Genomic DNA, 19,981 nt, shown 5'->3' with positions numbered 1-19,981 from the left:
AAACTTTTGGAAGGTCTCTGTGATTTCCCAGTTCAGCATAGGAAAATTCAAAAATACTGTGTGATGGGCTACTTCCTGCCCAACTCTATATGCACTACTTGAATCTACTGTGGGATATCATAGGTTGTGCCATTGATATTTCACAGGAAAATAACTTTTTCCAATAGGAACTGTTGCATGACAGGCTACAGGCATAAATGATAGGATCATATTCTGAAATAGGAGATTTATTCAAAGATGAACTGTAGGACATGAGTGGGATGAGCACAGAAACACAAGCTGGGAGCTTAATCTGACAACGACTTTTTAGCTAGTCTTTCCATGTTGCAGAAATAATAATGTTTAAACTGCAAGGATTTGTGAATCATATTTGTATGAAGATTGCAAGGTCTGAATACTGTGCCAGATTTCTATTAGCTATTTTGAATTTTTACATTTTTTATCATATAAAATATGATAAAATTAGTCCAAATCTCCTGCCTGCCTACTTAATTTTAACCAATGTTGACAGCTACAGCTGGTGGAAACACTTTGAATTAAATAAAAAGTCAGTGCAGAAAGAAAAAAAAGGAAAAATTTTCCATAAAATAGTTAATTCATTTTGTCAATGGACTGCATTTACAATAAACTCTGAGTCTTGTTGAAGAAAGATAACAATATAATAGATCTCCACAACATTCAGACACCTGAGGCAGACATTTCTTTACAAAATTCAGAGGCTGCAGTGTCCTCTCGTATTCTGCCTGTCCCCTTCACTTTCTATATGTACACGCACACACATAATTATAAATGACGCATCATTTTTTGAGGGCAGAATTTGCTTCTGAGTTAGGTACAGTGTGTTTGTGGAACTAATGGCTATAATATTTCTTTTCATCTGTTATATTTTCTTCTGCTTCTGTTTTTTTTTTTTTTGCCCTCTAGGTAAGCGTAAGCATTTATAGTCAGCTGATTCTGAAGTGAGACATGACTATAGTGATTGTATCAGGTTGGGGAAGCTGAAAGCTGAAGTTAAAAATCATGTTTCAGATTTTCCTCTACTCCGCAGTTAGTGCACGTGCTGTTGACAAAGGAAGAAATCATTCTGCGAAAGAAGAGGTATATATTTTGGTTAAAGGCCTCTTTCATGTACATGATTGTACATGAAACATATGTTGTACATGTACATACATTGCAAGGTATGTGTACAAGTGGCAAAGGATTCAGCTTTATTTGCAGAAATAGTACATTTTCGTGCTGCATCCCTAACATTGTCTCTCATTTGAAGAGGGACCAGAAGCGTTTGCGTTAGACTGGTAACGCTTGGACATTAAATATCAAAGAGCGGAATGAAAAGCAAATGGAAGTGTGGTGTGCGGTGCCAGTTTACTGCTCTGTTCCTGCGTGGGTTGCAAGTGTGGTTCTGCACACGCTGCGGACTGGGGAAAGCAGGCAGCAGGGAATTGTCCAGGGGGAGTTCTGGTATCCTTTACGCACCATGTGTTATGAAGTGTAGTAGGAGAGGTCTTAGAAAGAAATGACAGGATGGGAAATGCTCTTGGCTTGTGCAGTCTCTGAGGTCTTGTAGAGTGAGAACGCGCAGAAGGAGCCCCAAGCCCGTGGGGATGTAGCTGTGCAGCTCCCGAGCTCCTCACAGCCCCGTGGGTTTCCCGCTTTCAGCTGCAAGGATGGAAGAGAGACGGAATGAGAAATGGGAGTCAACCAAGGGAAATGCTGGTCTCCTTGGGGCTAGGTAGCTTCAGCTCTCATAGGCCTGGGCTAGTTACAGTCTCTACAAAGCGTCCAGCACCCCGTCTGTGCTTGGGCATACAACCTTTTGTTTTTGTGCAGGCTAGAACTATTAGTCAGTAGCTGCTGGGAGTCAGAAATGCTATTCTGGCGTTAACTAATCCTGTTTTCTCAAGTGGGATTCAGCTCACAGATGGTAGAGGGGATGCCTCGGACTCAATGATGCTGCTCCTCACATTCTTCTATCTCATGTGGTTTTGCTGTTTTCTCCAGACATCTGTAGGTCTAACAAATGCAGCTTTGCAAAAGAGGAGCAAAGCATATACAACAGTAATGAAAAGTTCTTTTTATTATGGGCATTGCAGGGACCATGGAATCTTATGTGTTTTTCTTGACCCTCCCAATTTATTTAATATAACTTTTTAAACTGCAAGAACATTAACTAACACCTTTTCGGATCTGTATTAAAAATAAACAACCACTTACAATTGCATCTGATGAATTTATTGGGTGTAAATCCATTGAAAACAGTAGAAAGACTAATTGAGTGAGACTGGATTTTTGAATCAAACCTAAATCCATCTTCTCTGTTTTTTATCTTCTTTATGATTACTTCCCACCTTTCTCCTGAAGGTCCCTTAAAAGGTTCCTAATGTGCATCCAGTAATTCTTAACTCCAGTAAAGATCCAACATCCATTGCTTAGCAACAGAAGGCACTGAGTTAGCAGAAAAATTTAGGCTACCGTCTGAGGCTCCACAGCTGTCAGCTTGATGCCAAGCCAATAGCCTTGGAGTTTAAATCTGGACTAGGTACTTCAGGGCCAAAAGAAGTCGTGTTCATGCCCATGCGTGTGTACATAATGTTCCAACGGCATGCTGCCTTTCGCTGTGCTAAGAAGTTGCCTGACTGATTCACAGGCTGATGGCCGGAGTCATGATGCTGACTTCTGTGACTTACATTCACTCCATACAAAAAATCCACAGAAGCCCTTAAATGGTATTGAAGGCTTTGCGATGGGGTGCAGATTTCTTCCCTGATACCTGTCCCATGGAACTCCAGCTCCTGTGATATTTCTGCTCTATATAAATAAATGTGGTGTCACTGCAGCGCGCTCGCATCGACTTCCACAGGGCACAGCTCACCTTCACCATTAGAATGATCAAAAGGTGTTCCTCTGCCTTTGACGCAAGTGTTTCTAGATCTTCTTTGTTAGGGCAATGGAGCAGTTTGAAGATCTTAGCCTCATTCTATTCAAAGATTCTGCATTTCAGAGCCAATCTGTTCTGTGAATTCTGTATTGGAGGATACCACTCCTAGCTGTGGTCCAGTTTCTTCACTGAATATGCTTCCCATGTTCCTGAAGAAGGCTGCTGTGCTGTGAACTTTTCTGTATCTAAGTTTTTATCTTGTTTTCTCTCTCTTGGTACAGAATTCAAAGATAAATGCAGTAAATCAGCCTCTTTGTATTTCAGTAAAAAATTGTGGTCACCTTTGTCCATGGAAGAAGAGCAATGATTTGGGTGGAAAGATGCTTTTGACTTCTAGAGTAGTTAATAAACCCCTGTCTTTTTCTAATTGGTTCTCAACTCTGGAGACAAATCCTGAGGTATTTGCTCTATTCCTCCTCCAGCTTTGCTGGGAAGTCTTAAGCAGTTGAAAATTTAAACTCTGGCTTGTATAGCTGTATCTTCTTTGGGTTGCTAAACATCCATAAGAAGGCAAAATTTGTTTTCCAAACAGATTTTTATCTGTAGGATTTCTTTTCAGTCAAGTCGACAATTTCACAAATTTATCAAATAAGCACAAACCATCTGCTAGTTATTCTCTATCCTGTGGAACTTGCTTCATAAAGCATTATTCTAATAAATAGTTATTCCTATTCCAATAGTAGATTCTGGAATATCATTTTTACAGAAGAAAAAGATGATTGTTGAATTAATGAACCTTAGAATGTGAACATATACAGTTAAATATGCAGTGAGGTTCACTGGTCTATAGAAAACTCCTTTAAAAGGTAATTGTCAAAAAGCTTCCCTCTAACAGTGAGTGATACACAGGTTTCATGATTCCATTACAACTCTAGAAATAGGCGATATCAAACGATAGCAAAATTATTGGGTGCTAATACTACCATGGTATTGTGACATCTGCGTTGCTAGTTTTGCAGGCGTGATAATCCAGACCTGCACAGATGCATCTGTCCACTCTCACCTTCTCCCCAAAGCTGGGGGATGCTACCTGCACAGCTTCTCCACTATAGCAAGGTGGATCTTTCTCTTGCTCCTACACCCCAGAACCGCACCAGTGCAGACCTCTGACCGTGGTGAAATCTGTTAGTTCTGGAAGAGATAACGAAGAGGACTTTTCTCCAGGTGTCACTGAAAGACGAGGAAAATCCTATGACTTGCAGCGCAGGAAAAATGCAGTCGGGGTAGGACCTTGCTTTCCTATCCTATCGTAAGATCACATTGGCTAGGGAACAGAAACAAAGTGGGTCTTCCCGTACCTACAGTCCTCTAAAATCCCACTGACCCCTTCTCAAAAATGCTTAATGGAATTTCAATATTCAGTGATACTTTTTTTCTGTTAAAGACCTTTTCCTCTGGAACAACAGTTGTTTCTGGTTCCTTGAATTGCTATTGAAGTCTTCACTGTTCATCTTCCTAAACCTTGATTTGGTTAGCAGCCTAGGAACCGACAGGATTTTTATGGTTCATGAGGATGTATGAGTTGAATGAGCGGCCGTGCTCGGGATTAGTAACCTCAGGCATGATTTTTTCCTGTTAGCTGGGACGGCAGGTTCTGTGCAGAACTGCTCTAGGCCTCCGCGGGGCCCTTTGCAGCTGCCAGTATTACAGATATGTAGATGGTAACAGGTATTCTAACTTTAGAAGGGGCTGTCAAAAAACACTTTAAATCTATGTTACTCTCAAAGGTAAAGAATCAAATGTTAGACTTAGGCTAGTCTATAGCTTTGAGTTTGGGCTTAGACTTCACCCTTCCCTGGCTTTCAGTGAAGCCTAACTGTGGCTGCTCTCTTCACCTCCTCATATTTCTGCTACCTGGGTGAGAGGGGAGGAAAAATACTGTTGTAGGATAATGCACTGTAACTCTTACAGGAGCAATTTTGCTTTAGGACAGTGGGATGCGAGTTAGCCAGTAGGTTTAATATGTAGTATTTCAGGTGGTGCTGCTGGGCTCGTGTCTGTAAATGAACAAAAGAAGGTGTGTGGAAGCGCCTTGGTTTAGTCTGCTGCTTACGAGTACAGGAATTGTGTGTTGGAGACAGAAAAGTGTAGGAAAGCCTAAAAGTCCTCTCTGCTCTCCATTGTATGAGAGATTCAGGATGAGCAAGTTTTACCCATATTAATTATGGGGAAAAAAAAGTAGTGGTAATTTTATTTACAGCCCAAATGGATGAAAGTTATAAATTAGGCAAGATTTGAGGCATGAAGTAAAAAGTTTCATTAGGCCAACTAATACTCTGAAAAACTAGTGGCTTATTAGAAAGAGATTGTTACAGGAGGTTACGTTTAAAAAGAAAATCAAAGAAGATTACACTATCTGTTGGGTTTAAGTGACTGTCGGTAAGAATCAGTCAAACAATGCCCAGAAGTTGACAGACCCATAGCAGAAACTGTGTCCGAGTCTGGCTGCAAAAAAACAAAATGGAAAAGTGTATTAGTTTTATGCATTTTATACAGGAAAAGAGGGGAGCATTGAAGGTAGAGACCTATGCACATCATCTGTTATACTGACCTGCCAATATCATAGTGGCAGATAATAGGATTTGTTTCTGGTGAGCCATTTACTCAGAGTAAGGACAGAAACGGCAATATTTTTGAGGTTTATGGCCTCTGGATGCTCCTCTGCTAACATTATTGGAGTCTATTTTTCACTGTAGCTTAGCTGTTCTTATTGCACGTGAATTGAGTTGCTCTTACATTTTTAGTCTACCTTTCTACTTCTGTTTTCTTAAAAAACATATGCAATAATTTCTTTATAAATTGATTCAAAGCAGGAAAGCAGATAATTTCAGAGCAACTTGAAATACTGATTTAGAAAATTCATGGCACAACCATGGCTTGCGCCTGCAGTTCTACCAAGTGAGTGTTGCTCACAGGCAAGAAACACTGACACCAGTTGACGAAGAGAGTTTGTTTGTTATTCTCCCTAGTGTCCTTTAAGTCATGGTAGTTTATTTCAGAATTAGTGCCCAGAAGCTGCTAAGCTTGAAAGCCTAGTGTTAAACGTGACCTTTTCTATGCAGTTCTATAGGAAATGAAAACAGCTGAATATTTTAATGGGACTTGTTGTGGGAACAAAATACTCGCTTGTTGTGAAGAAGGTCACAGGAGTCTTTCTCTGAATGAATAAATTACTCTTAATAATTATTTTAAAAAACCTAAATTTTAACTGGCAAGTGCAATTTTTTGGTTCTATGGTCTCTGCAAAATTTCTGAGCATTTCAAACACCATTAATTATCTCTGTGAACTCTTGGGACCATAGCTGGCAATATGACTGCAGGATTAGACTCCTAAATCTGACTGCAGTAAAACCAGGAAAACAGTATTCTTCAGCCTTTCACCCCAATTTCAAATCAATGTCTCCTAAAATGTTTGTGTTTTATGGTTTAACAAAACAATAAATAAGATGGATAATATAATTCTTGGACTCACTGCAGACTCTTCCTCCCTTTAGTCATTGGGAAAATATTTTGTCTGACTGATCGTGTTGTAAAATGTATTATTTCAAACCGCAGATATTGGCAATTAGTATAAATCAAGCTGAACAGGGATAATTAAAATTTAATTCTAAGTTTGTCAAGGTCTTTGGAAGCATATCCTGAGGGCCAACTGTGCCTAGGTTGTGGCTGGTTTCCAGCTGACTTTGGGCCAAAAATTGACATTCTTGTTCAGTCCTCTTTCAAGAAAAATTCCCAGACACTTCAGAGAGTAAGCGCATGCTAAGCTGAATAAAGACTGAATAGAGGTGCCGGAATTTGTCCTTCAATATGGATTGTGGGTAAAACTGATTCTAAGAATTGGGAAGATTTTAACTGATATTGCTCTCTAATTGCTTCTGATTTTCTTTGCACTGTTGGCAAATTCAACGCCTAGCATTGCTGTCAAGCAATTTTTGATAGCCCAATTAAGAGTGATAAAATTTCAAGGAAATAATATGACTTCCTAGGATTTTTTTCACTATCTGAAAAGTATATCAGTTTGATGGTCATCTGGAAGAGACATGGGACTGTGTTTTGAGAGCTGGCTTCCATTCTTGAATTTGCCGTGCTTCGTCAGGTAGCTCGCTGGGCATCTTAGCTGTTTCTCCGGGAGACAGCTCTGCACCTCGCTGCCGTCTCTTTTCTCACTGTTTGAACTGTAACTACTGAATAGCAACAGCTCTTTCCTACACCCCTGTGTGAGCGTGTGAGCTAAAACAGTTCAGCCCGATACTACTTGAGAGCAGCTGCTATACCCTAGTGCATGCAACTAATAATGTGATGCAGTTTTACCGTAAACTTCTGCTACGGTGTCAGTGTAGCTTTTACAGTTTCTTTTTGAGCAGTGTGGTTTGTAAAGCATCAAATGTTCTTGAAATGCATGCAGGAATGTACTTTTATAGCAAGTACCAAAAATTTCAACTGAATGATGTTTGCATAGGCTCTCCTCCTACACTGTTATATATGTTTCACTTTTTATGCCTTATGCCTTTTCTTATTGACATCAGCCAGCCTTTTTTTCAGTACATAAAGAAAGCATGAGCTTAAATCTGCAAGTTCAAGGCTTTACTGACTCCAGCATAGTTGTACAGCTATTATTCTGAACAGGATTGGCTCCAGGTCAAAAAGTACACAAAGTAATTCATTGTGAGCTAAGCCCTAAGCTGAGGCAGTCCCAAGCTAATGCAGTTAGATACCTATTTAGTACCCGAAGTAATTTATTTGTGGAAAAAAAAAGCCCAAACCAAAACCCCTACCTGCTTTCAGCATTCTGTTTCCTCCTGCCTAGCTCAGGTATTGACATAAACTGTTAGTATGAGTTGGACTGCTCATCAGCTCTTGCAAGTGTAACACAATAATACAAATTAGCATTATTATTCTTGCTGGTAATACAGACGCAATGATGCTGTTCTGTCAGCAGAAATTCTGCAAGAGGGGCAGTGAGGCAATGGCCTGCAACGTTCACTGGCTCGTGAGCTACAATACTTTAAAAGTCACGCTTTAATTTTTTGTTATTTTCCTTCTGATATCACATCACAATTTATGATATACAGTCCAGGAGGTGGGGATTACTGAAGACAGAAGGTCAGGTAATACAAACTTAGCAGTTTTGGTGGAAGAGGCAAGAACCTAAGAGACTGAAACCAAACCCTCAAACTTTGGAGAAGCTAGCTTTTTTTCTGCTTTGAATGTCTGAAAACAGAGATTTCATTGATGTGTTTCTTGTTCAGGTATATTCCATGTGTCTATTTCTGTTAAAAAAATATCAGTTATATGGGGTGGTGGTTAGATGAAAGTACTCAGTATATCCGGGGTATGAACTAAGTACCACAGTTCATGAATGAGGCGTTGCAATTACTATAGATAGTTTAATGAAAATGTTAGCTCAATATTCACTAGCAGTCAAGAAAGAAAACTGAATTTAAGAATTATTAGAGAATAAACTGAGACCAGAACTATCTGAAAGAGTGTCCCAGGAGTGTACTACTATATGTTTGCCCTCTTCTTGTAGCCTTCCTTTGGCATCTTTTTGCTAGCCGCTTGCGGAACCCTTGATCTGACCCAGCGTGCCTATTTTCTTTCCTTATTTGATATTTGAAAGTCAAACTATGTTTTATCCTAAATCGCATTTCTGCAAGTTGTTTTTTTATCATCTGCACTATGATTTCCTCCAATTCTTTTAATCCATACAAAAATCATAAGTCAAACGATGGTGAATAAAAGTACGAAAAGGTATGCGGCTTGTTGAAAATGTACTCCTAACTATCCTGTACAGTACTGGAAGAAAAAAAAAAGTGGATAGAATCGAATGTCTCCAACAGTAATATTTTTCCTTCCACTCAGTGTTATGCCTGCTGCCTTTCATCACAAAGTTAAGTTCCTAGAGTTGCGAGGTCAGTGGGAGTTTTAGGAGTGAGAACATCAGGAGACCATGGGGCTATGTTCTCCTATACTGCAAACATCTAACCTCGAGGTTGACTTTACTCGTGTGAGCAGCCCTATGGAAATCAATAAAACTATTCCCGTATGTAAAGTCTGGCGGATGCTTAAGTGTTTGTAGCTGCACAGTAATTTGTAAAAAGCCTTGTGATTATTCTACTAGATGGTATTATATGCTGTTTAAATTAATTTTTGCATACCTTGTGGGCAATGAATATATGAAATCACTAGAAAGTTGTCCTGTACCAATGAGAAATCCCTATACCTTGCAGGTGGAGATTCTTCCCATATAAAAGGCTTCGCGAAACAGCTCTTGGACTGGGTTCTCGCGGTCTGACTCTCCACCTGCCTGCAGTCACAATCCCTGCGGCAGGACGTGGTGAGAATGTATTTGGTAGGCTGGGGTCAAACAAATTACCCTTAGAAGATTAAAACCTTAATTATTTTGATTGAAGATGATGATTAATTCTTCTAGGACTCTTACTGTGTTTATTAACTGTGATAAAATATCATATGGGATTGTGAACTTGTGACTACTTCCGGCTCTAAACAGAAAGTTAAGAATGAGTACATATTTGAATATTAATTTCTTAAGCAAAATCTGTTGCCAGTTTAATACGTTAATCAGATGGGACCGTATCTGTGAAATCAGTGTGGCACCAGGTTTCTTATAGAACATTGATAACTGTGCTTGCAACTTGAGAACTTTGTCAGCAAAACTGGCAACTTTAATTACATTGGCATGGTCATTAGAGCGTTTGAGTGTCAGCTGATTAGAACTGATGAACCTTGGTTAATGAAAAGCCCTAAAGGTTAGCCAGTCGTATTTATATAGTTGAAACAAATCTCAATTAACTGATAAGGATTTTTTATTTTTTAATTTTATTTTATTACTCAGTTAAAGATGAAAGTAAGATTTCACTGCGTTCTGTCCAGTGAAGAGCTTTAGGATTAGTGAATTAGTGAATTTGAAAGCGGTTTCACTCCTTCAGTCATCCATTATAGTAAGTCTGATTATGCCCTTTTTTATGCCCTACACCCCCTCATTGACTTCTCCAGCTTAATGCAATTGTAAATGAAGGCAGAATCTGGCTTCATAGTAAGAACGACAAATGCCGTATTAGTTCAGTGGCTAAATTGGTTGCCAAAGCGTTCGGGTATTTCCATCATTTCACCGAGTTAACTGCTGTAACAGAAAAGGCAGACATGAAGACAGTAATTTCAGCAATTAAGATGGTCTGGATGTGAAATGATTCACAATATGCTTGTTTCTATCTCATCAAAGCAGATACTAGGTGTTAATATCTATGAATGCTAAATACAGTGATTAATTACTCTAATGTACAAGAAAACAAGATTACTTGGAGTTTTATGATAAGAAAATGCTAATTCCCTTTGTCACTATAATAGATGGTTCTGTCTTCCCTTTCTTGCCTGTGTTTAGATGCATTGAGATAATACTAATTAGTTCATAATTAGTTATATGTACAAGTGAATATGGCCCGAAAAATGCATAGATTTCAAAGCACCTCTTTTCAGTCTGCTGAGACTGAATGTATTTGGGGCTATTGATCTAGATTCATGGTGAAAGAATAGCAAATCTAATACTTTTCCTTTGGTGTTAGTACTCCTAGAATATAATCTAAGCCCTTGAATACTGGAAAACTGCTGACAAAGGAGAGAGTGCAGAAAAAAATGCAAGGCTCCTACTGCCTTTCAGCAAGTAACTGAGAAGTGCCGAGCCTTGACCATAGCGAGTTGAACTTGAGACACAGAGTCCGAACAAATTGGATACTTTTGCCAGGCTGGCAAGAGGCCGCTCTGAGGACCATTTGGGAAATGTAGGCTTCTGCCTACATCAGGCTTCACTGGATCTGCACTTTCCAAACCAAAATTGCTTTCAGTTTAGGTAATTTCTGCTGGAATTGTACAAGATCGTGCAAGTTCTGCAAAGCTAAATGGCACATGCACATAACCAAGTTATCTCGGTGGGGAAAATGACTAATTTCTCACTACTGAAGAAGTTATGGACTTGGTTAAATTTTAACTCTGTTAGTATATGGGCCTCAGAAAGGGTTATTTTATGTCCCAGTTCTCTCCAGGTCCCTCCCAGACTGACTGCTCAAAGCCAGGGCAGCCTCTGCCATGCAGTGGGGGAGAAGCCGCCTTGGCTGGGTCCACCGTGGTGTCGCGCAAAGGCTGCTGCCTGACGGAAAGAGGGTTAGCACAGCTGCATTTTAACATGCTGATAACCCACGTAGTCTTTAATTTTATCCGCTGTCCTGTTGTTTAATAGGGATATGTATTTGAGTTGGTCAGTGGAAAGAATGTGGTTAATGCTATTATTAAACATAATTATATGTATTCATGGGAAGCACTTCAGTTTATATTCTTGTGGCCAGACATTATTTGGCTCCTTTTTTAAAAGCACAATGTCCGTGGAGGCCAGTATTTCTCTAGAAAGAGGACACTTCAGAATTTCATTTTCTATTTATCTGTGAAGCTGAAGGGAAAAATAAAGCAGCACCTCCAACAGTAAATATGCTATTTCGGCATGCATGTAATGTGAACATGTTCTGAGAACTATGACGTGCCTCTACTGAATACTAAATAGTCATTTTAAAGCAAGGAAAAAATATATATGAAGTATACTAGCAAGGCAAATAGCTATCAAATGCATGTTCTGCATATATAAAATATATATATCTGTGTGCGTGTGTGTGTATAAATTTGCCATAATATACATGCATTTGCAATAAGAAATAAAAGTGGCCTGGAAGATGACTGAAAATAGAACAATATGATTAGGGGAGTTAAACCCTGATTTGCATCTAAAAAATGTAGAGCATGCTCATTTATGTGCAAATGTAATGGAAAAAGGCTGCAGGTAAAGTGACGAAAGCCTAAACAAAATAAACACTTAATTTTCTTTTATTGTACTTTGTGACTATTAATAATATTACGGTACTAAGGCAGAAACATTAAACTAAGCAGGGGAGCAATAAATGTTCCTAGACTGTGCAATGCTGTTGACATTAGTGGCTAATAGCTCCAGAGATCACATAAAATGCAGATTGAAGTACAAAGAAGATGTTTAGTAGAGTCAGCAGTGGCAGTGAACTGTTTACAGGTGAAACTAATAACCAGGGGGCAGACACAGCAGGGGCAGTCCCTGCAAAAGATATCAGAAAAGAACTTTTTGAAGCACTTTAATCAGAAAGTCTCTGTCCTCAGGGAAGAGATTTGATAATCCCAGTTTATTTCTCTCCCAAACTAGCTTTTGAAATAATTAATTATAATATGCTGTGTTTCCCATTTATAAAAACCATGAAGAACGTGTGGACTATAGGGTCTGTTGATATAAAAAGAGCCCACCTTGATTTAAGAACATCATGCTAAAGTTATGAGCGATGACTTGATTTCCACACTATTGGGTATGTGAATGAGAAACTGAATTTGGGGTTAATGAACCATAATTAACTTAACTCTCTGTGGCATACGAAAGGATGTAATGCTTGGCAGTAGCCATATTGTGTTAGGTTTCGCCTCGCAAATCTGGACTGGACATTGATTGTTTCCCATACCTTTATCTGAGAGACTGTAAAGAAAATACTGATTGTAGACGAAATTAATAGCCATATATATAATTTAAGAGAGAGGATCTCCTCCCTCCATCTGCCCTTCTGGACAGGCTTTTAAAAAGCATTTCTCCAGACGTTTATTTTTCCTTTGCAAAGTGGTCAGTAATTAGGCACTAAATTTTAAGAGTTATGTTAAATGGCACAGTGTTGAGAAAGAGTGAGGAAATTGTTAAAGAAGCACATTTATTGTTTTAAGAAAAGCAAATCTCCTGCCATACTTTTCATTCAGTTGAGAAACTCCTCATTTGGAGGCAGACTATATTGAGACACGTCTTGGGGAAAAAATGGATATTGCAGTTCAATATCAACAAAAAGGGGTCCACCCGTAGCTGATTTTTCAAGTGATGCTGTGTATTGGTCATGATGATGATCCTACTGTGATTGGGAATGGGTAATAAAAGTGATGGATTTGGCATTAGATGATCCTCTTCTTAAGAGTGAGGTATTTTACCAATGTCAGGAGAATAACTGGAATTAAAATAGGTGTAAAATTATATTAAAATGGAAAACGATCATTCAAATCATGGGCATAATTGAAAATACAGTGAAGCAAACAAAATAAATTGTATAGACCGCTGATGCTCCTGTCCATGTTTGTGATGAGCTGCTCTGTTGGGTTTCTTAATGAGGGCAAGAAGCACAAGCTCAAGTAGGGGATTTCTTCTGTGAGCATGGAAAGACCTGGCGGGGAGTTATCCTCTTAAGCATCTCTGTCTTCATAAGTGGGTTTCTAGGAAGAATAGGAAAAGACAGCTGGTAGTACTAGGGATATTGTTTAAATCAAAGGCTAATTAATATGACTTTATCCAGATTTAGAAGTGGATACAAGTCCATTACTAAGTAATTTGTTGAAGAGTGGTTTAAGATATTAAAAGGCTTCAGACCACTTCTACTTTCTGCTGGGATGTCTAACCTTGTGCTAAAGCACTGTACAGCTTGTCTGCAGGAGACATTCCCAGCATGTTGATCTGCAGCAATCATCCTTGTTGCAGTAGCAGTGTCCCTGGAAATCCTGAGGCTCTTTGGCTCAGCAATGATAGTGGACTGGCACCAGAGGTCTGCCAGCCCCGATCTGAAAGAGTGAAATGTGTGAACTTGACTGGAACACAGTTTTCTGTAAGATGGTCAGAGAGTGCAATAGAGGTCAGCTTGCTTTCTCTTCAGTAATTTATTAGCCAGGTTAAAGGTGAAAATCACTGTCTCAGTCTGTCAAAGGAAGGGAATCATTTTCTTATCCACGCACTCTGTCAGATCATCTCTGTCCTTGTGATCCCTCATTAGTTCCCTTTCCCTGAGTGCATTATAAGCTAATTTACCTTACCTCTCAAGGCCTCTTGTGAAGGGTCAGCTCCGATTTCTGACCAGCCTTTAGGGTCAAGCTCAACTCCCCGCTTTGCTTGAAAAGGAACTAATGCGTTCGTACTCTTTCTCAGGCTCTTCCTCACACTCGAGGAAAAACTCTCCATAAATAGCCAAAAGACACTTCATTGCTCTCCCTCAAAAACCCTCAAAATACTTTACTGCCACATCTGTTGAAAATAAACGGTTAAGGTGGCTGCTAGTCTGATATCCCTGCTTATTCTGTTGCCCAAAATTGACGGCTTGTACAGCATCTAGCACAACGAGGGTTCTGGAGAATAGGTGGGTCTTTTAGGTCCTAAGGTAGTGTAAGTAGTTAACAGTAATTTCATACAGCAGAAATGGAAACAAAATACTTGAGAATTTTTTTCCATTGCTTTCAAGAGCTGGATCATTATCCTTTAGAGCTGAAAATAAATTCTTGTAATAGTTATTTAATTTTTGCTCAGTGTCAGAAAATTCTCTTCCACGCTTTTTACAAGTAGGTGGCTGTCCTTAGTTTACCTCGCGGTAGAACTGCAGTCCCTTGTTTCCAGTATGTTTTTTCAGCAGCATAGCAAATAGCATTTCAGGGAGGACTAGAGCTTTGCTACATATTCTGGCAAAGTTCAGTTGCCTGGAAACTGCTTGTGAATTTGGGTCAAATTTTCCTTCTCATTTCAGGAGCTAAAAAAAAAAAAGAGAGAGAGAGAGCGAGCGAGAACTGTAGAGCTGTAGAGCAAAAGAGCTATATTATCCAGGGACAAGGAGATGATTTTGTCCTGCTTTTTTATACAGTTCGGTTCTGTCTGCCATCTCAAGAGTATCATAGCCTCCGAGTGATAGGTCATTACGTCGCATGGGGCATTTTCAGTCCCTTTTGTTGACTCTGTTCTACTTTGTGTAAATAATTGACCATCCTGGTACAGAAAAAGGAGCCAAATCTCCCACTACAGAACAAGACAATCTTTCTGGCATATTTAGTATGGTCTTGCATTTTTTCATTAGTTTTTCTTGGGGTGTAAAATGAATTTCTGATCTCTTGGTAGCTGGAGGAATGAGATGCTGACCATGGTTAGGAGCTGCAATGCACTGTCATGCCAGTAGCTGGGCAGGAAATCCACAGCATCCTTCTTGCACATTGCTTTCATGCAAAACAGAATCTGTCCCATTTGGTTTTAGAGCCTGACAAGGCTTTCTTTCTTCATGAGCAACTATGAAAATGTTATTCACATGACAAATATTCAAAATTTGGCTTCAGCTGAAGAGGAAATTGAGCTGAGCCTTTGACATGTAGGGTGAATGTCCAGAGCTATTAGATGAAAGGGACTCCTACTCTTCCCTCTGTTTTTTTAATCAAAATGAAAATGACTTCCAAATAAAAGAATAAGAAAAAGCAAAAATAAAATTAAATCCCAGCAGCAGTTTTGGATTATGTATAAGAAGAACCTGAGTAAAAGGTATTCACTAGCAACTGCAAAAGTAAGTAAGGCTTGGTCAGCATTGTAGAAGACTCAGTGAACCTGTTCGGATCCCAGAACCTGATACCTTAGAATAAACTGATCCCTATTTGGCATGGAATAGCTCAGGATTTCCAACACTGTAGGCCTTAAAGACGCTTCTGAGCTTTTAAAATAGTAGCTTCCTTCTCACTGCACACAGGCTATTTCTTTGTCTAGTACATTCACTCAGCTTATTCAAGCGGTGCTCTATGAGCAATGGCTTGCCTCTGCATTTATTTATGCTCCTAAGCCCCAATCCTTACGGTATGCTGCATTTCTCACCTTTGTTGTTCAGATGTCCTGCTGTTACATGATAGCACTTGAATTGCAGGTTGTAGTCATAAAAACAGGAAGCATTTCAAGAAGAACATTAGCCCTTAATATGTTGCAGGTTACAGCCCTTGATTTTAAGCCAAACTGTTGTTGTTTTTGGCAAGAGTACTTTCCTCTGAACCTGATGTATTTTAAATATCAGTGCAGGGGAATTAACTAGGTAGTTCCAGCTCAAGAGACTTATTCTTTTGGACCACCTGCCCTCTGAAGGTCTAAATGTAGTCCTTCTATTTAGGCCTTTTCACCTCATTAGTGATGTAGGTATTTCTTACACAGGTCAAAAGGTGACTTGACCCTCTTTTGCCCTCAGCAGTACACACTGAATTCTGATAGAATCAAATGGGAAATAGATATCAATATCATATATTGAAAAATGACACAAATGTTGCCAGTCTCAATGAATGTGGCAGTGAGAATAAGAGTTTGGTATTTTCCAGAGCTCATTGTGCCTTGATACTCAGATAAAGGATTCATATTTATCATGTCATCATTCTCTGTCATCATTGTGATTCTTTTGAATATCGGCATGGTGAATGTAAATCCAGAGCTGAAAAGTATGCCTGTGTCTGCGTCAGGGACAAATTCTGCAGTTAAAATTTTTCTGGCAATTGTTGTGTTAATGTTTGAAAGAGAATGGAATTCTTTCCAGTAGGATTGTTGGCTCAAAGAGTTAACAATAATAAAATACATTTTTCTCAATAACATAGGCAAATGTGACCTCAGATTAAAGAATTGGAATATGCGATTACCCACAGAGTGTTCTAGCCCTGATTATGGGGCTGCGCTTCTTAGTAGAAGCTTCTGTCCTAAGCAACTTGCCAGTGTATTCATCTCAGAAGTCCTTTTGAGGACATACAGTTTTGGACCATCTTTGACCAAGTACAGAAAGAGAATATTTGATTATCCCTTTTATGTCATATATAAAGCCCAGCATTAGTATTATCTGAACTCACTTCTTCTTTGGCTCATGCATTCATCTTGAGTCCTGTGACATCTCTGATTTCAGGTGCCTGTACATGGTGCAGCACTTACTTAGAATTTCCAGAGGCACAGCTATGTTTGAAAGATAGCACAAGTATGCTTTATTATTTATTATTGGATATAGTTTCTGTCAGGTATATCACAGGACTGAAAGTAGGTAGGAATGGAGACCAAAATTGTGAGATTGGGCTACGGTATTTAACTGAAAGTCATCCCATGCTCAAAATGAGAAGTGCAATGTCCCCGGACCACTTCCCCCCTGCTGATATTCAGATCTGAGGACTGACAGGGGAATTCAAACACTTTTCTGCTGGCTTTTATTAACAGTGAATTTCTCACAGCTGTGGACTCCACATTGAACATGTTCATCATTTGGTTCACAGCTTCCCTCATCATACCCTGCTGCCGGAGATCTTGAGTATCGAAGGAGCAGGGCAGAGGGAAGAGGAGGAGGGAAGAAGACATGTCTGAAAGTAGGGATGACTGGACTCTGGAAGAATGAAACGTAGCAGCTTGTGTATAGCTATACAAAACTGGAATCGAGTACGGCCAGGAATCTGCTCTCAGTGGCAAGGGAGCAGGATCGGACCCTGTATGACTAGAGCAAAGGATCCTGTCACGGAGTGAATTAATTCAAGTTGCTAGCAGGTGGGCTGGCTGCTAAGTCTTTTTTAATTTTAGTCATGGCTCTTCTGATGTCTTATGAGTCACAAGTCTTTTATTGGCCTTGTTTTACAGATGTGAGAGCAAGGGAGTGACAATATTTACCTACCTCATACAGAAAATGGGAGGCTTAACTGATGTTTGTAAAGACCTGGGGGATCATCCACCAAAAAACATTACGTTTGTTCTATATTATCCATTGCATAAAGCCCTCCCTCAACCTTTGCTCATCTTCTAATGACCTTTTAAAACTGAGCAAATATTATTGAAAATGGCTTGGAGTTTTAGTTAATGGTGTGGCTTATATATTTTCCAGCGCCGATGATGTGAGGACGTGTTACTTCTGGCCCCAATACACTTGCATTTATGGTACTTCCGTATCGATAAGCGAGTTTTTCAGCCCTGCATGAGTTGCCGGAGAGCACTTTGAAGTTAGGATACATACTTCAGCAAACGTATGCCTGTGAATCTGGGCTCACTGGGTACAAAATGAACTCTTATGGCAGTGAATGAGAAAGAAAAGACATTTTTTCAGTTGCTTATACATCAAGGCTAAGAATCTTTTTCCCCCAAAGTAATAAAACCCAGGAAATTCTCACTGATGATATCTTGTGGATATGACTTGAATTATTTGTGACGGTAGAATCATTGTTTATACTGTGCTCACAAATACAGCAGTGAGGAAGGAAATACGGAGAACAGTGCTCTGTATTAGACACAATTACTATCTATTTTTAGGAGTATTCTTAAAACTCAGAAACACAAGGTCTTTATATCTAATCTATATTTATATATCCATGTATATGGCTCAATGCCCTAATGAGCAAAGTTCAGGAAGTAGTGCCAGCAGAGATAGTGTTAGAGGGAAATGAGAGAGGACTGTCTGACCAACCTAAAAATAGGGTGAATCATTCTTTATATACTTTTGGGTAATGTAAAAAAAAGGAGAATTGTGCTGTGTGTGGAACTTCAGTTTGGGAGACACATTCCGATTATTTGTGGCATCAAATATTGTAGCATTGGAGTTTCTAAAAATTATAAAATATAATTTTCTAACCTCCAAATAGCCCCGTCGCACAGTGTGAAGTAATTCCATATTAGATGCCACTGCGCTGGCTAAAGAGGAATTAATCAGCAGGCTGGAAGCTAGTGTGTGCTTGCAGACCAGTGACCATAATCTAATTACGTTCAGTAGGAGCAAACCGAGGCCAGTGCCAAGCCTATGTCACTTCAGCCCGTCCAAAAAATGTCTCTCCCGTGTGTGCTAGGGTATGAAAGTCCTCTGCCGCTCAGCAAAGCTGCCGAGCAAGCGGAGGAAAGGGCTGATCAAACTCCGCCGAGAAACCTTCAGACAATGAAATTAAGCCCTTCCCAAGTGTTTTTTGTTCTGGCCTTACAAAGTCATTCCCCTTGACTGACTGGCTACAACTCCTGGATTTACGGTCTGGCTGTATAAATACTTGAATTTCAAAACTCAGTCCTGCTCTCTTTTTCCTAAGCGGACGAGCCCTGTGGGCCCCTTCTCACCAAACGCCCGGCGACGTTATTGGCCCGTATGCTGTAAAGCTGGCTCAAGGGCGTACGAATTGCCTCGCTGTGCAGCCGCGTGTGCTGACTCTGGCGTCCCCGGCCGGGTGCGTTCGGGCTGAGGGGCAAGGCAGCAAATCCTGCGGCCCAGCTCGCCTTCAACGTGCTGCACGAGCAGGAGGGGCGGCGAACATCTTGCGGTTTATTTTAAGGGCGTGCTTGTCTGAGCCCTTTTCCTAGGCAGACTGCAGCCTTTTCTTGTGATATACCTCTTTTCTGTGGTAGGTTGGCTGCTGTTGTGCCTTTTGGTTAGGAGGTAGCACGTCAGTAAGTATACTGTGTGACACTTGTCATTATCCCAAGTATTTCTTGGGATATATAATGACTTGTTTTCAGTTAAGAGCCATCGGAGCTAAATGCCATCCATCTCTATGAGAAAAAGTAGAGACTGTTAAGTAGAGCTTTATTTCTCCCAAACGATCAGACAAAGTTTTATGAGCTGTTCAAAGGCGACGCACATATTGCCCTTTATTCAAATCCTTGATAGCCTTTCAAAACAGATAAAATTGTCTTCTCCTTTTGAGGAGGTGCATTTACCCCATCCGTCTGGATTTCGGTAAATTCCCCCGGCGCAGATGGCCCTGACCCAAGAGGTTTCCCTGCCGCTGCGCCCACTGCGCTGTGCCGGGGAGCCGCAGCGTGAGCGGGGGAAGGAAGCGCGCCTCCTTTCGCTGTTAGCATGGTTAAATGAACAGAAATGATCAAATCTTAGGCAGATGTAGCAAACTGAAAACGTGAGTAGAAAAAAGCACTTATTTTTTCAATTGGAAAAAATTCCTGGAGTATCTGCCTGCCCTCAAAGCTGTGGGTAACGTAGCTGTTGTCCCTTCGGTGCGGTGACTACTTTGTAAGCGGAGGCTGCAGTCCAGTCCACAGGAGCGCTTGAGACGGGAGTTAAGCAGTCAGTGAAAACAGCAACAGCGAAAGGTTACAGATAAAAAGATGTGATTTTCTTTCCTGAGCCCTGTGGTCTCGTGATCCTGATCTGCACAGGTTAGGATGGGGGCACAATATTAGTTCTTAGCAAGAAACTTTGAGCT

General features: G+C 40.1%; 1 protein-coding gene across 3 annotated transcripts in view; it reads left to right on the top strand.

Annotated features, from left to right (window-relative positions):
* NCKAP5 (NCK associated protein 5) overlaps positions 1-19,981 on the top strand; it is a 416,795-nt gene that overhangs the window by 76,275 nt on the left and 320,539 nt on the right. Inside the window, exon 1 of one of the 3 annotated variants that reach the window (XM_068949192.1) lies at positions 9,169-9,275. The exons of the other annotated variants lie outside the window; for them this stretch is intronic. The gene's annotated coding sequence lies outside the window, so the exon portion shown is untranslated. Of the gene's footprint in view, positions 1-9,168; positions 9,276-19,981 lie in introns of those variants that run through there. 3 annotated transcript variants of the gene reach the window in all.

Source organism: Struthio camelus, chromosome 6, assembly GCF_040807025.1.
Source record: "Struthio camelus isolate bStrCam1 chromosome 6, bStrCam1.hap1, whole genome shotgun sequence".
In the NCBI taxonomy this organism is placed as follows: domain Eukaryota; kingdom Metazoa; phylum Chordata; class Aves; order Struthioniformes; family Struthionidae; genus Struthio; species Struthio camelus.
This window is presented reverse-complemented; position numbering and strand designations above follow the sequence as displayed.